We start from the raw sequence: 6,111 nt of genomic DNA on the forward strand, positions 1-6,111 counted from the left end.
GCCAATCAGAGCCCAGGGATTCAGTGCAGGGGGCGGAGACAAGATGCAGGATCAGGACCAATGAGGACGAGTTTATCCATCAGAGTAGACAAGGTTTCATCCAGTAGAAGGAGGACGAGTACAAGTACAAGTACGAGTATAAGTACAAGTATCAGCATAAGTAGAAGTACAAGTAGAAGTAGAAATACAAGCATGAGTACAAGTACGAGTACAAGTACAAGTAGAAGATCAAGGAGAAATACAAGTACAAAAGTACGAGTTGAACTTGTCTTCAGTAAAAGTCCAGACTCTTTAATGACCCTCGTTTCAACCAAACCTCGTTTCTATGGCGACTGTTTGGTTTTATTTCATCTTGTTTCGTCTTGTTTTCGGTTTTCCTCTTATTTACGTCTTTTTGATCGTGTCATGTTTTTGTTTTTCTGTTGTTTCTAAACTGTTTAACTCCAACTGTCAGTGTTTCACAGATGTTTCTCCTTCCTCTGAGTCCTCCTCCCCTCCTCGTCTCCTCCTCCCCTCCCTTCCTCCCCTCATCTCCCCCCACCCCCTCATCTCCTTCTCCCTTTGTCTCCTCATCTCCTTGTCTCCTTCTCCCGTCCTCCTTTCCTCCCCTTGTCTCCTCATCTCCTCCCTCCTCACCCCCTCTCCTCATCTCCTCCTCCCTTTGTCTCCTCCCTCCTCCCCCTCATCTCTTCCCTCTTCTGTCCTTGTCTCCTCCTCCCTTTGTCTCCTCCCTCCCCCTGTCCTCCTTTCCTCCTCCACTCCTTCTCCCTCCCTCCTCCTCTCCTCATCTCCTCCCTGTCCTCCTCCTTGTCTCCTCGCCCCCTCCTCCTCCTCCCTCCTCCTTCCTGTCCTCCTCCTCCTCCCTCCCCTCCTCACCCCCTCTCCTCCTCCTCTCCTTTTCTCCTCCTCTCTCCTCCTTCCTCTCCTCCTCCTCTCCTTCTCCCTCCTCTCCTTCTCCCTCCCTCCTCATCTTCTTGTCTCCTCACCCCCCCATCCTCCTCCCCTCCTCCTCCTGCCTCCTCTCCTCCTCCTCACCCCCCCATCCTCCTCCTCCTCCTCCCCTCCTCATCTCCTCCTCTCCTGTCCTCCTCCCCTCCTGCTCCTATCCTCCTCTCCTTCTTCCTGTCCTCCTCCTCCTCCCTCCCCTCCTCACCCCCTCCTTTCCTCCTCCTCTCCTCTCTTCCTTCTCCTCCCCTGCTCCTCTCCTCCCTTGCTCCTCCCCCCCTTCTCCTCCTCCTCCTCACCCCCTCTCCTCCCCTCCTCCTCCCTCCTCTCCTTCTTCCTGTCCTCCTCCTCCTCCCTCCCCTCCTCACCCCCTCCTTTCCTCCTCTTTTCCTCTCTTCCTTCTCCTCCCCTGCTCCTCCTCCCCTCCTCCTCCCCCCCTCTCCTCCTTCTCCTCCCCTCCTCCTCCTCCTCCTCCCCTCCTCCTCACCCCCTCTCCTCCTTCTCCTCTCCTCCTCCTCCCCTCCTCCTCCCCCCCTCTCCTCCTTCTCCTCCCCTCCTCCTCCTCCTCACCCCCTCTCCTCCTTCTCCTCTCCTCCTCCTCCCCTTCTCCTCCCCCCCTCTCCTCCTTCTCCTCCCCTCCTCCTCCTCCTCCTCCTCACCCCCTCTCCTCCTTCTCCTCTCCTCCTCCTCCCTCCTCCTCCTTCTCCTCCCCTGCTCCTCCTCCCCTCCTCCTCCTTCTCCTCCCCTCCTCCTCACCCCCTCTCCTCCTTCTCCTCTCCTCCTCCTTCTCCTCCCCTCCTCCTCCTCCTCACCCCCTCTCCTCCTTCTCCTCTCCTCCTCCTCCCCCCCTCTCCTCCTTCTCCTCCCCTCCTCCTCCTCCCCTCCTCCTCACCCCCTCTCCTCCTTCTCCTCTCCTCCTTCTCCTCTCCTCCTCCTCCCCCCCTCCTCCTTCTCCTCTCCTCCTCCCTCCCCCCCTCTCCTCCTTCTCCTCTCCTCCTCCTCCCCTCCTCCTCCTCCTCCTCCCCTCCTCCTCACCCCCTCTCCTCCTTCTCCTCTCCTCCTTCTCCTCTCCTCCTCCTCCCCCCCTCCTCCTTCTCCTCTCCTCCTCCTCCCCCCCTCTCCTCCTTCTCCTCTCCTCCTCCTCACCCCCTCTCCTCCTTCTCCTCTCCTCCTCCTCACCCCCTCTCCTCCTTCTCCTCTCCTCCTCCTCCCCTCCTCCTCCTTCTCCTCTCCTCCTCCTCCCCCCCCCTCCTCCTTCTCCTCCTCCTCCCCCCCCCCCTCTCCTCCTTCTCCTCCTCCTCCTCCTCAGTAGTAGGAGTTGTTTTTCCTCTGTCAGTTGTTGGAGTCAAACTCCGGTCACTGTCAGCAGGACTCCTTCGTACTGAAGCTGCTCTGTTTCTCTCTTTCATTTATCTCCACTCACTCACTCACTCACTCATTCCAACTCCAGGGAAGAAGGAAAAAAAAAACTGGTTTTCTTGTCGGATGTTGTGAACGGGTTCACGCGGAGGCCACGGAGATAACGAGAGGAGAGAGAGTCCCGGAGCTGCCAGAGTGATGCTCGCTCGTCCTCGGTTCTCCGTTCGTCTGATCTCTGAAGTCTGACTTCAGTCCAACAGCGAAGCAGCAATTAACCCGAAACCATGGCAACCTGTTGTCGTCAGTGATAAAAACACAGTTATTCAGTTTATTAAACAGAAGTGAACTGATTATAAAAACAGCAGGAGCCAATCAATGAGCAGCGCCCCAGGCAGCCGCTCTGTCATTGAAGGAACCACCTGTCAATCAATGGAACAGACAGTTTTAGGAAAGACAATCGGTGGGAGACGGGACTTCACCGACAGATGGACATATGATGGACAGATGGACAGATGGACAGATGATGGACAGATGGACAGATGATGGACATATGATGGACAGATGGACAGATGGACAGATGATGGACAGATGGACAGATGAACACATGGACAGATGGACAGATGGACAGATGGACAGATGATGGACAGATGATGGACAGATGGACAGATGATGACAGATGATGGACAGAGGGACAGATGATGACAGATGATGGACAGATGATGGACAGATGATGGACAGATGGACAGATGGACAGATGATGGACAGATGGACAGATGATGGACAGATGGACAGATGGACAGATGATGGACAGATGATGGACAGATGGACAGATGATGACAGATGATGGACAGAGGGACAGATGATGACAGATGATGGACAGATGATGGACAGATGATGGACAGATGGACAGATGGACAGATGATGACAGATGGACAGATGGACAGATGATGACAGATGATGGACAGAGGGACAGATGATGACAGATGATGGACAGATGATGGACAGATGATGGACAGATGGACAGATGATGACAGATGATGGACAGAGGGACAGATGATGGACAGATGATGGACAGATGATGGACAGATGGACAGATGGACAGATGATGGACAGATGGACAGATGGACAGATGATGGACAGATGATGACAGATGATGGACAGATGATGGACAGAGGGACAGATGATGACAGATGATGGACAGATGATGGACAGATGATGGACAGATGGACAGATGATGACAGATGATGGACAGAGGGACAGATGATGGACAGATGATGGACAGATGATGGACAGATGGACAGATGGACAGATGATGGACAGATGGACAGATGATGGACAGATGATGACAGATGATGGACAGATGATGGACAGAGGGACAGATGATGACAGATGATGGACAGATGATGGACAGATGATGGACAGATGATGACAGATGATGGACAGATGATGGACAGATGATGGACAGATGGACAGATGATGGACAGATGGACAGATGGACAGATGATGACAGATGATGGACAGATGGACAGATGGACAGATGATGGACAGATGGACAGATGGACAGATGATGGACAGATGATGGACAGATGGACAGATGATGACAGATGATGGACAGAGGGACAGATGATGACAGATGATGGACAGATGATGGACAGATGATGGACAGATGGACAGATGATGACAGATGATGGACAGAGGGACAGATGATGACAGATGATGGACAGATGATGGACAGATGATGGACAGATGGACAGATGATGACAGATGATGGACAGAGGGACAGATGATGGACAGATGATGGACAGATGGACAGATGATGGACAGATGGACAGATGGACAGATGATGGACAGATGATGGACAGATGATGGACAGAGGGACAGATGATGACAGATGATGGACAGATGATGGACAGATGATGGACAGATGGACAGATGATGACAGATGATGGACAGATGATGGACAGATGGACAGATGATGACAGATGATGGACAGATGGACAGATGGACAGATGATGACAGATGATGGACAGATGGACAGATGATGGACAGATGATGGACAGATGGACAGATGGACAGATGATGGACAGATGGACAGATGATGGACAGATGATGACAGATGATGGACAGATGATGGACAGAGGGACAGATGATGACAGATGATGGACAGATGATGGACAGATGATGGACAGATGGACAGATGATGACAGATGATGGACAGATGATGGACAGATGATGGACAGATGGACAGATGATGACAGATGATGGACAGATGATGGACAGATGATGGACAGATGGACAGATGATGACAGATGATGGACAGATGGACAGATGGACAGATGATGACAGATGATGGACAGATGGACAGATGATGACAGATGATGGACAGATGATGGACAGATGATGACAGATGACGGACAGAGGGACAGATGACGGACAGACGGGGTCATGAGGGACCGCCCATCGATGGTGATTCCGTTCAGTGTGTTTGAGTTTTTATCGACTGAAACAGGAAGAAAAGAACCGAACCGTGGACGACATCAGACTGTGACACCGACAGCGTTAAGTTCAGGAACAAAAACAGCTGTTCATATTTATGTTATTGAACAGAAGAGGAACGATAGAACAAAGAGAAGGAACCGTTTACGAAGAAAACAAACGAACCGTAAACAGAATTAAACTGGACGTTCGAATCCTTTCGCTGCAGTTACATTGGAACACAGGACTGGTATGTGTTAGGGTTCGGTCCAGTTCTGCATGGTTCGGTTCTTCATGGTTCTTCATGGTCTAGTTCTTCACGGTTCAGTCCGGTTGTTGTTGGTTCTGATCCGAGTCTCTGATCTAACTCCATCTGATGTTTTTGTGTTTGTTTCATGAACTGGCTCCAGTTTATGAAGGGTTTTTTCTATAGTTTTTCAGTTTGTCTATATTTTTACTCTGGTCTGACTCTGTTCAGTCTCTCAGACCCGGTTTAAATTCTCCTTCAGTGGATTGGTTGATCCTGATCATGTGACCCTGGTGTAGATTCACATGCACTAATTAACCAGCAGTGAAATGTAATTAAAGACACAGTCAGGAGGTGATTTATGAACATCTGAGCACGGTGGTCCAGGGGGGCGGTCTGAGGAGTCCAGGGGGGCGGTCTGAGGTGTCCAGGGGGGCGGTCTGAGGAGTCCAGGGGGGCGGTCTGAGGTGTCCAGGGGGGCGGTCTGAGGAGTCCAGGGGGGCGGTCTGAGGAGTCCAGGGGGGCGGTCTGAGGAGTCCAGGGGGGCGGTCTGAGGTGTCCAGGGGGGCGGTCTGAGGAGTCCAGGGGGGCGGTCTGAGGTGTCCAGGGGGGCGGTCTGAGGTGTCCAGGGGGGCGGTCTAAGGTGTCCAGGGGGGCGGTCTGAGGTGTCCAGGGGGGCGGTCTGAGGAGTCCAGGGGGGGCAGTCTAAGGTGTCCAGGGGGCGGTCCCAGGTGTCCACTCTCCTCCCACTGTCTCTCTTAATAACACTAAATCTAATCCAGCGTCTGTTTGAATAACGGTTGTTGTTCTACAGTTTAAACACAAACATGAGCTCATGAATAATGGACGCTTTCATTCCACCGCCACGTACGCCACCATCACACGGGGTCAGTCCACCACCGCTGCCGTCCAACTGTCCGTCTTCCCAGGACACACGACCACGCCCACTTCAGAACATGTGATCCAGAACCACCTCCAACATCTGAGTAAACATCTGCACGCGATGAAAATTATATGAACGGACTCCAGAACCTGATGAACCCCGAAGGACCGGACCCAGATCAACCAACCCAGACCACTGAGCC

The sequence above is a fragment of the Sphaeramia orbicularis genome, unplaced genomic scaffold, assembly GCF_902148855.1.
Source record: "Sphaeramia orbicularis unplaced genomic scaffold, fSphaOr1.1, whole genome shotgun sequence".
NCBI lineage: Eukaryota > Metazoa > Chordata > Actinopteri > Kurtiformes > Apogonidae > Sphaeramia > Sphaeramia orbicularis.